This window comes from Scomber japonicus, chromosome 13 (assembly GCF_027409825.1).
Source record: "Scomber japonicus isolate fScoJap1 chromosome 13, fScoJap1.pri, whole genome shotgun sequence".
NCBI lineage: Eukaryota > Metazoa > Chordata > Actinopteri > Scombriformes > Scombridae > Scomber > Scomber japonicus.
In genome coordinates this window covers 14,634,212-14,645,910 of record NC_070590.1, presented here as the reverse complement: position 1 = coordinate 14,645,910, position 11,699 = coordinate 14,634,212, and the positions used below count along the sequence as shown (strand labels likewise).

Below are 11,699 nucleotides of genomic sequence, written 5' to 3'. Positions count from 1 at the left end.
AGGGGCATCAAAAATGTGGAAATGAAAGTACAGTTGTGTTAATGGTGGTCTTTTGTTGGGAGCAGACATGTAGAAACCATTTCCAGTAATGCACCTCTGCAGTGGCATCAACAGCTTCACATTTTAGCCATAGTTGTGGCTGCTGCTTGGGTTTATACTGTTTTGATGAGCCAAGTGGCTAAAAATCTGTCAGACACAAGTCTGTAGCTCAAGTCAGGCACAGCTACTGAAGTAAAGGGCTGTGATTTTGGCTCCTTTTAAAGTAGGATGAACCTTTTTGACCTTTACAGCAGGTAAACAGATACGGAGCTGAGCTACAGCTACAGCTAAAGGCCCCATTTGCTGCCTCTTAGCTCAACTCGATTATTGGACTTGTGTATTTTTAAATTTGGACGGTTGTGGATGTTTTACAACTTGTGGTTTCTGTGTGTATCCAGTTAGTCTGCATTTTTTTTGAAGAATTTGATACTCATCATTATAAATAAGTAATGACCTTTGCAGTACATTTAGGTACAATTAAACTTGCTAACATAGACAGATCTAATGTTGATGTCTGATGTCTCACCTATGCTCTGAAATCAGATAAGCATAATGTTATTGTCTGACTACTTTTTCTTTTCTTTTTTACAAATGCATGAAACTCCGTCTGAGTTTGTCTCTGTTAATTATTTTTAACAGGTCAATCTGCTGCCTCATTGAAGCGCTGCATACAGCAGACCTGCGTCCGTCAGATCCGTACAGCCTCTGACGTGCGCTTCTCGTTCCTGCCGACGTCATTACGCTGCCAGCTGATCGGAGTGGGAAGCCGGCTGACTTGGGTGTGTGTGTCTGTGAGAGAGATTGAGAGAGAGAGCGAGAGAGAAAGAGAGAGAGAGAGAGAGAGAGAGAGAGTTGTGTAAAAGGGGCTGAAGTCCTGTGCTGCGTTCTCCACTGCTGCTGCTGCGTGGAAAAGTAGGCTCACCACCAGATATAATGCTGACAAACCGTGTTATATCGTTGATGCAAGACAAGTAGAAAGACGACGACACACCCTGGTAGAGGTCCCGGACTCCACCGAGCAGTGGGCGAGGCAGTCTGAACTCCGCCGGACCGTTCAGATGCGTCGGCGGCGCAGGAGCGACCCGGCCGGTGGTCAAGGTGGGGCGCATTACAGTGTGTCTGTGTGTGTGTGTGTGTATGTGTGTGTGTGTGTGTGTTTCTGCTGGCTAAATGCTTGTTCCTGTCAGCCTGATTTAGCCTGTGGCGGCTTCATGACCCAGTTTGCGTTAAAACGGCAACTGGAAAACCGTCCTCAACACGACTTTAACCAAGTAAAAATCACCTCTCCAGGTCTGATTTCTGTTTTTTGCGCAATTCAGCGTCGTCAGACTCTGGAGAGTATAGATTTGATGTTAAAGGACTTCTGGCTGAAGGCCTATGTGTCATGTAGCCTAGATATCGTCCAGGCCTACTGACACAGGGGAGCACCCTACAAATGTGACATTTGGCCACCCCACTGCAACCCCCCAGCTAGTCAACATTTTGGATGATTGACAGAGTGAAACAGTGGGCAAATGCGTTGTTAAACTACAGCATGGAGTATTTCGACATGTTCTAATTTTTTTTTACAAAGATTTTAGTGTAATAGCAGCTAAAAAAGTGCATGAAATCTGCTAAAAGGTGTGAATTATGACTAACCAATACAGGAAGGAACCAAAAAAACTGCAAATATACACACAGCTTGTTATAGGCCTAAGTGCTGAAATATGTCATGATTTGTTTTTAAATCTATTAGGCTATGCTTCAGGACTGTCACATTGTAAGCGTAGAAAACCAGGCCTGTTAAGAATTCACAGTCATTTATAAGCAGTTAACTGTCAAATTTGGGATTTATGAGCTGTACAAGTTGTAAATTGAAGTCTGAATATAATCCAAACTTGTCAAAAAAGTGTCAGCATTCAAAGCCTCTTAAAATTTGCTGAGTTCATAACTGGCCAGGCAAAAGGCCTGCTCTGAAGTAGGGGATAGGTGAAAATCAGGAAGATAACTGTGGCCGAGTCATTTCTCAGGAATGCAGTGACACTAGCAGTCATCTGGCAGAGAGGAATTGTCTCCAAATGAAAGTTTATCAACACAAGTATAATTGTGGATGTTTGAGAGCACCAGTAACACATTCTTAAAGCAGGTGACGTAACAGAAGTAATTAGGCCTCTCTGTCCAAGTCTCCTCAACTCACACATTCAATCCTGTACAAGCTTCTGTTAAACGTCTACAGCTGAGTGTATAAGTGTTTCTCTGTGATAAATGGTTTGGGGGTGAAGCTTACTGTAGTGTATGTTACATCGATGGAGCCAGTCTTACATAATTGCACAGCCAGAGTTCACTGCGCCAGTAGGAATGCGCAATAGGCTGTGTCACGAGCTGCATTTGTGCCATTGCAAACCTCGAGTGTGACATAAGCCGCCCTGTCAAATCACATGGCATTGACAGGGTGTCAGTTAAAAAGCAGCTCATCTCATCTACATGTGTTGTTTGCCCTGCATCCAGACAGAATAAGCTACCCCAGCTGCTGTTTTATTGCCTACATTTGCAGAAGTGAAGCCATCTTGCTCAACTTGGGCTACACCCTTCATTCCTATTGCGTGTCTTGTCAAGGGAAGATGGGGCAAGAAGGGATGTGTTATGTAGGTTCATTTAGAGAAAGAATCCAGTCCTTTCAAGCAAAATGGCACAGACTGCCTCAGGACAGGCTTACAGGCCTGCATGCAGCACATTACCGTCTCCCAGGATGTCATGAATTCAGAAGCTATTCCTCTCAAAGCAGCCTCTGATTTGTGGTGATCTCAGGGGTTAAGTCAGATAGCCTTTAAAGGTCCAGAAAACAGCGAGCAACAGAGCATAAGAAGAGGCTCCCCGCACTATGATCAGTGTGTTTCCAAAGCCACCGCCCTTTCCCTGTCTTTGTCCCCATTCCCAGTCTAAAATGATCAGTCTATATTACAGACTACAATCTGGGGCAGTAAACAATCTCCAGCAGGGCCACACCCACAGCAGAGGAATGCACCTGAGTTGATATGTAATAGGCATATAACGTTTAATTATGGTGTGTTACCATTCGCATTGCTGCAGCAGCATTATGCTAATGTGCAACTCCGCTGTATGTGATAATTCTGCATGTAGTTTCACAGCTGTATGATACACAGTCAGACTGATGAATGAATCTTATCAGCGTCATATGGCATTCTCGCACAATAGCATGACCCTTAACATGAAAAGGTCAAATGAGCTTGTATCTTTGTGGCAGCTATCTAGTGGACACCCTTCTCCACGCCCCTTTTTTGTTCTTCAAACAGACATGGCCTGTTTCCACCTGTTCACATTCATTCTTTTCCATAATACACATTTTTTTAGGGTCTCGGGATAAATAAATTCAAACTCTGCTAACTCCTAACTCAGCTAAACCTCAACAAGACAATCTTCAAAAAGAGTTAAAATGTCAATAATTCCTCTTTGCATTGGACAAGGCTCAGTCACGCCCTCCTGTTTACACACCATCATGTCTATTTCTTTCTGACACGCACATCCTGCTCGTGTGTCTTTCCTTTTTCTTATCCTCCCTGCTGTGGCGGAGAATGCACATCCACAGTGCACAGATAAGCTCAGTCTTTTGTGTGTTACACTGTTGTTCCATGTATAAAAGCCTGTCTCAAGGCCTTCCACAGTGGCTGTCATGTGGCTCTGTCTGACTGCCTGGCTTGGATGAGGCCAAGAAAGAAAGCAAGCAAGAAAAGAGTCGGAGAGGGGGAGGAAGGAGGTGCAAAACAAAAAAAAAAGAACAGGCAGAGAGGGGTGAGGATGAACCTGACAGCGAAGAGACGTCCGCCTCGTGCTGCACAGCCCCGGCCCAGACCAGATGTAGACGTGAAGATATGGGAGGGGATGGGTGAAGGATAGAGGGATGGAAAAGAAGGAGTGTGTGAGCCCACAGCAGCCGGATGGAATTTCTAGCATACACAGCTGGAATGTCAGGAATGCAGGACAGTCTGATCTGACCGAGAGAGAGAGGGCGGAGAGGACAGACAATTCAGGAAAGGCAAAAAAAGAAGAAGTGATATTCGGGAAAGTGTGGCACAGCTAAGGAGTCAGGGGCTCAACAGTGTCTGTCATTGTGGACATAAAGCTACAGAATTACTGTTTGTGGAGGGAGTAGTCTGTTTATAGAACAAAAAACTAATTCAGCCTCAGTTTGAGGTTGTGGCAGCCATAGTCAGACTGTCAGTGGTCCTGTGTGTGGCCCGAGGACTTTACTGTACGTCCTCCTTGATTCAGACTAACACAGGCATGAGCGCGTGTGCAGGCCTTCAGGGTGGAGGAGGGTGTTGGTTCACTTTATGATACTGAAGTAATGCATGATGGGCTTCTGTTGCTGTAGCTGAACAGTTTTCAGGACCCACAAAACATTGTTATTAAGTGTTACATTCAGCCATAAATGTAGATAAATTAAAGTCGCCCTCCACTCAAAAAAGTTTCAATTTTTCTTGTTCGTTTAGTTGGATATTTGAGCTTCACTGTGCAGAATTATGTTTATGCAGAGTTTGACACTGTTTTGACATTCATCTTCTGAAAGTGAAAACTTTCTCTGAGCTCATTGAAAACCAGATTTTAAGGCGTGTACTAGTGGGTAGGATTTGTGACAAGTACTTTTGAGCCAGTCAGGTCCAGAACACAGCTTACACAAGTCAGTGTGATGCTGAAACTTGAAGCCTCCAGTTCACAAACTATTTTTTAAATGAAAAATATTTTAATAAGGGTAGATGTGATTTTTAAGGGTTAGGATCTGTGGAAAAACATTATTCAAAGCACAGTATTTTTCTTTCTAATTCTTAGCACGTCACCTTAATATGTCTGGGGAGTATCTTTAATTTATGTAATAAGTGAGTTTGATATGTTGCTGTGAATCAGTTTTGCCGACAATTTGGTCCAGTGGTCAATTGTAGTACTGCAATAAAAAAATCCTCTGTAGCATCTTCCCATGATAGGCGGACCTGAACAATCACAGCATAATGTGGCTATAATGATCATACTGTTGGTTTAGCAAATCTTTAAGTTTTTCCGGACAGTCAAATAGAGCATACTGACACTGTAAGCGACACATCTGGAAAACTATTGAGAGGACACTTTAAGTGGCACAGAAAATCTTTATTACTCTTTGTATCATACATTTATATACCATGAATATTTAATGTTTACTGGCCTAGGAAATCCATTTTGATTTGTTTAATATCTCCAATCTTAAGTCCACGTGATGAGACACTAATACACGTGCAGTGGACAAAACCAGGAAGACAGAAAACTTGTTTTGGCATATGTGCTTGGTGAGCAACAAACCAGCTCATATTGTCTGACACCAGCCAATGAATGTTTTATATTAAATAGGCAAAAAACTTGATTATTTACAATAGGATAAGCACAAGGTGTTGCGGTCAGCTGCATCAGTAAAAAGTGTGCAAGTATTGAATGCAGAAAAAAAAGTCAAACAAACCAATACCTGGAGGTGTAGACTGTATAAGAAAGAGAGAGGTTTGTCTGGCTTAGATAGACCCGGGTAGACGCGCCACCACATTGGGCTAAAGAGCTTCAGCTCAGACTGCAGAAAATGTGTGAGACTGATTTGTTTGGCAATCAAGTGCAATCCTGGCACATCACTGGCAGATTTCTTTCTTTAAAAAAAGGTAAGAGATTTAATAACTCGTTAAGAAGGAAACTTTTTCAGTGTGTGTCAGTCACAGCAAGTCAGAACAGGCAGTGAGGGCCTCTGTGTGCTGACTCACCCAATTCAAAGGGGAAAAAAACATTTCTGACATTTGTCATGTAGATAAATTTGTCAGGAGGTGGAAGTAAATCATATTAGTGTTTTTCCATGTACAAACTGTACTTTCCAGCTCATCATCACATCCTCTCAGGATGATCCTTAAATTTAAAAGTCTTGTGAGACAAAATGATTTCTCCCCACGGCAGTGTCTGTAAAACTTTCATAAACGCCCTGTTGATTGTGATCCGCCCCCCTGCTGACTACAGGGCACTCAAATACCTGAGATTATTCTGGTTCTCCTTACTGCAGGAATGTACAGCATGTGTTACTCATCGTCAACCGGATAAGTAGAGCATGTCCTCAATATCTCGAGATTACTGCAAGATTACATTCTTTGTAGGCAAGAAAAGCACAGACCTGCTTCAGTTTTACGTGTGTTAGCCTCAAAATGGAAGATTTTCAGTGTGTTTTTATTTATTTTTTACAGGAAATTATCAGAGAAAAGTTGCTTATTTCAGTATCAGTACCTAAAGGTCCAGGTTGACAAATTTCACAGTGTGAAAACATTATAAGAGAAAATAAATTAAAAAATTACTTGATTAACAATCTACAGCCATGCTAGCTGCTTTGAGAGGCGGTACTTCAGCACAGTGGTGCTCTGACTGAAATACTAATGTGCCAACACGTCATGACAGCTCCCTAAAAGTGAAGCCAAATCACCTGCATCGCTCCCTGGTGGCTGGCTGCAGTATAGACCGATCAGCCATAACATTAAAACCACCTGCCTAATATTGTGTACGCTCCCTTCATGCCACCAAAACACCTCTGACTCATCATAGACTCCAAAAGATATTTTGACATATGGTTTATGTCAAAGTAACATCCACATGAATGCCCACACCCAAAGTTTGTCACAGGGTCATCAATTGTCCTTCCTTGGACTACATTTGGTAGGTACTGCCCACTGCGTACCAGGAACACCCCACACGACATGCTGTGTTGGAGATTCTCTGACACAGTCAAATTTGCTCAGATTCTTTCACTCTCCCTTTAACATTTTTCATGCTTTCAACTAATCAATTTCAAGAACCGACTATTCACGAGCTGCCTTTAAGATCCCACCTCTTGACAGGTACCATTGTAACGAGATAATTAATGTTATTCACTTTGCCCGTCAGTAGTTTTAATGTTTTGGCTGATTGATGTAGGTCATAAATCCTGCCCCTCCATGTTAGCAGATGGGACTAAAAATTCAAAATACATGTCAAATTTTTCCCAAAGATGATTGCTGTCATAGTTCTTATCACACTTTTCTGATGAGTTTGTTTTTAATTAGTTATTTGACAATATTAAAAGGGGGTGTGATTGGGTCCTCATGATTGACACGTGACAGCTGCTCTCAAACCGTCCCGCTGTCCGCCATCCTGTCACCTGACTCTAGCTCCAAATGATGTCACTCAAGTAAGATGTCCGCTCCAGGAAAGGAGATATTTTGGATTCACTTTTGCATGAGGTATATTTATATACAGTCAATGGTTTAGTGTGTAAGCACTAAACCCAAAGTACGACTGAGGCTGAAGTGAGTGTCACAAGTTTTGTAGGTATTTGATCATATTAATATAGAAATAATTGAAATGTTGGTGTTAAATCACCAAAGTGATTATAGTCCATACATGTCCAGACATGAATTTCTGCATCAAATTTCATGACAATCCACAAAATAGTTTGAGATATTTCAGTCTGGGTCAAAGATGTTGCCATCCTTAGAGCCATTCTACAAACGTGGCTAAAAAGTACACATATAGTTGCTTTAATTTAGACAGGATAAAAGGGGTATAAGGTTACTGACCTGCTCTCCTGCCTATATTAACATGTAAAGCATTTGTTTACAGCAACTCTGCTAAGTGACCCTTAATTTGTGGCTAAACTGCTAGTCGAAGTAAGATAATTCCACTTTTATAATCATCAACTTTGTCAGACCTGTACAAAGTGTGTTTCCAAACAAGTAGTCCCTCTCCAACATTTGGAAAATGGAGATCAGGTGTATCTACAGGTTTTCTTAGAGAGACAAACGCTTCTGAAAATTCATTTTTATCCTTTGGACTCCTGAAACAATTCTCTGCTTTCATGTAGAGGCTGTCCTTTCCTTTTTATCACCTCTCGCTCATGCTGTGTAACCACGGTAACTGACAGAAAAGGCCGGTCTGTGATTTTGAGCATCATAACTAAGAGACTATCTAAGAATCTAAGAATGTTTCGCTGGCGCTGTGTATCGTGTAGCGCTGCTGATGCATGTATCCCTGGTGGTAATCAGATGCATGATCTTGTGTTCATCTCCTGAGTCTTTCTTACATTTCACCGACTCACTCACAGCTGATTGCACACACTGTGGCTCCAATGCACCCACTTATTGTACATTTGTGACTGGCTGCAGGCCACCTCATATCCACACTACCAGAAGCAGAGAGTTTAGAGAGGAAGTTAACAATCTCTTCTTCTCTTTTTGCAGGAATATGTGCACCTAAAGACGGACAAAGGACTGACAGTGAATTTGTGCCTTAATTCACTGTCAGTCACTCCCGGCTGCCTGTTGCGGAAAGGCCGACTCTCACGCTCGCTGGCTGACTCCCAGAATTCCCTCACCCACGGCCCCAAATGGCTGACACACAGCAGTTCTTCACTGGCAAGCTTTATGTTCCTGTACACATGCTAAAGCTGCCAGCTGAAGAACTGCTCTGGTCAGCCCTGCCCCGGATGACTCAAGAATAGGAAGCGGATGGGGGGATGGTGGTGGTGGGAAGAGGACTGAGGAAGGCAACATTTCATACACTCAGTAGTAAGACTGGACATTAATAACCTGATAGATTTGAGACACCATTGTTTATGTTTCTTCCACATGGAAGTTGTGTTTCTCTGTGGTCACTGGTCACACACATTGTCAACTGAAAAAAAACTTGTCTATGATGTGTTATTTTTTCTTATAATAAAGAACATTTATTTTCTCAGACTGAAGATTTATTGTTGTAGAGAAAAAAAACTGCACACCATGTACAATGAGATACAAACTGCAGCAGAATTGACAACACACAATGATTTTGTACTCTTCCAAAAATAACTATGAAGTAAGTGCAGTGAGAAGCAGAAGTAAGAAGCACATAATAGATTAATGCAAAATGTGTCAGTTTTAACTTTGAGGTCTGTGGTGATCCCAATGAAGATTAAGATGAATAAAAGAAGAATATTTAAGATGCTACAAATATAAAGTTGTTGAGCTGGGAATGATTGTAAAGTCTTTGTTCTCCGGTAGTAAAAACAAAACTAAAACTTAATGTACAAGAAATTAACATGTATTCATGACTGTATGAATCCAGTTAGACTATTGTTACATAAGATGTGAAACCAGAGGGAGAAAAATAAATGTACCTACAGTACTGTCTATTTTCACGGTCCAAAGGCTTCACCTGCTACTTCAAAAGATCCCTTCACAAACCACAAACTTTCACAGCAACTGGAGAACTCATGATTATGAAACAGGAAGATTGAAGCAATCTATTGTAGTAATAGTAATATGTTAATAACTGACTAATATTTATATGTAAATTTCTTGCAGCATCTTGAATTCTCAATATGCAAATTCAAGTTATTACTTCATGAAGGTAACCTTAACCCCAACCCTAGTTTAGCAAGGGAAACGTTTGTTTTATGTAGACAATCAGTTTATAAAAAACAAACCCTCAATCATCTGATAATATTTGTCAAAGTAAGCACTTCAAGGTTTTACAGGCTCTAATGATATCTGAGTTGCAGGAGTTTAGCAACTTATTTGACAAGTCTGATTAGGCTGCAGTGCCAAAAAATAACATGACAAAATTAAATAGAATAAATGCTATGAATATTTTTGCACAGACAAACAGGAAGTTAGAGGTAAAGTTACCTATAAATCAGAAGATCAAGTGAAACTGGAGGTTTGCGCCCTTATTAAGCTGCGCCAGGTCTTTGAAGCAGTTTCTGAAATTCACCACTAGATGGCGTAATTATCTCCAAAATTATGGTTAAACATTAGTGCTTCATGGAGTCTCGTTTCACTGCAGGAATATTAACTCAGACTGGGTCACTTCCACCACATATAGATGAACATTTTATTAAAACTGTGATGTGGTGAATTCTCACTTAATTGGATCATCGTCATCATCATCATCATCATCATCAATAAATGTTAAAAGTGGGAACATGTTGCAACACAGAGCCAAAGAAGGGACAATCGAAGCTACAACTACAATTAAAGATCACAGATTATGTGTGATGCTATTAAAGTATATAAAAACGGAACAGACTCTAAATAAGTTTAAATAAGCTAATCAATCCAGTGAGACCGAGCATGTGAATGAGGCCTTCAGTGTGTCCCATCATGCCCATGTGCAACAATCATACACTAAACTGCACAAATGGAAACACAGACTGTGTTGAAGTGGATCATCATGTGGGCGCGTTCACTAAACAGTCCATTCGGACCAAAAGCTTTTAGTTCGGTTCGTTTTCGTTGGTGTGAAAGCATCAACCGCGCTCGGGTGCGCACTGACTCAAGCGGACCGAGACCTCCAAAAAGAGGTACCAAATGCCGACCTCTGGTGCTTCTACCTGAAGATGAGGGAACGTCAATCGGACCAATTTTGATTCGTTTGCAGGTTTGAACGCGGACCACACCACAGTCTGTATGCTAGGCCTACATAGTAACAATTTTACTGCCTGGTGCGGACCAAATAATCGAACTAGTGGAAGGAAAGCGCCCTAGTGGCACACCATAGTGACCACTTTGGAATGACTGACTATTATATAGCTATTAGTGGATTAACTGATGCATTTGTGTGTGTGTTGCACAGTACATGTGCAAATTGTACTCTATAATGGTGCTGATTGAGGCGGTGGTCATTTTAACTACTTCATACTGCTACTTCATACTACTGTTGGGTAGTTTAATGTCTAACACTGTAAGCTTTATCTTGTGGGTAAATATATTTTTAGGTAAATCTTGGTCTACAACAGTGAAAACAGCTGTAAAATTAATGTAGTGGAGTAAAACAGTCCACTATTTCCCTCTATATACACATAGTTAAGTAATATAAAATGGAAATACTATAAGTAAATTATACTTTGTACTTGTAAATTAGATACTTCCCACCACTGCTGATTGATGTTTGTTGATAATTTGACAAATCCACGTCTGGTAAAGAACGTGAGGGACCACATTTCAACTTTGTTCTTGTGTGCAGGCCTTATTTTGACAAATAAGCCGAAAAAGCACGATTTAAAGAGTGAGACAGTATTTTAGGGGGGAGCTTGATAACATGAGACAGACGATGAGATTCCTGTTAAACTGTGAAATATGGCAGAATAGGAGTTTACAGGAGGACCTACAGTCAGCAAGCGTGCAAATGTTAAGAGTTTTACGGATTATAGTAAATGTACAGTATACTTTATCCATCCATCTCTCTCTCTCTGTTTCTCTCCCTCACACATCCTGTGCGGTGTCCTACATGCTGATCCAAGTGATGCCCACGCGCGTAAATGGAAAGCTTTTACGCACCGCGCGAGTTCACTCCAAAAGAGGTTTAATTGTTGTTTTTGCATTGTCACACGCCTCGCCGGGTGCATAAGTAGACTCAGACACTGGGGATGTGCTGTGGAGATGTAAGGGATGCGGTAATACCTCACTACATAATATAATAGGTGGGGGGCGGGGGGTGAAAGGCGAGGCGTGCGTCCGGACGCTCAACGCCAACTAAACGCGAGAGGGACTCAGACATCAATAACATCTCTCGCTCATCAATAAGCAATTTTGATGGAGTTTGACTGCTTAATTAAATAGGTTGCCTAGAAGGAATTGAGCTCTCTGAAGTTATAATATTTA

General features: G+C 41.4%; 1 long non-coding RNA gene across 1 annotated transcript; it reads left to right on the top strand.

Moving 5' to 3' along the window:
• The first annotated feature begins 937 nt into the window (after positions 1 to 937).
• On the top strand, positions 938 to 8,793 carry LOC128371548 (uncharacterized). Its single transcript, XR_008322812.1, has 2 exons — positions 938 to 1,137; positions 8,301 to 8,793. It is a non-coding gene; the product is annotated as an uncharacterized LOC128371548 (long non-coding RNA).
• The last annotated feature ends 2,906 nt before the right edge of the window (positions 8,794 to 11,699 follow it).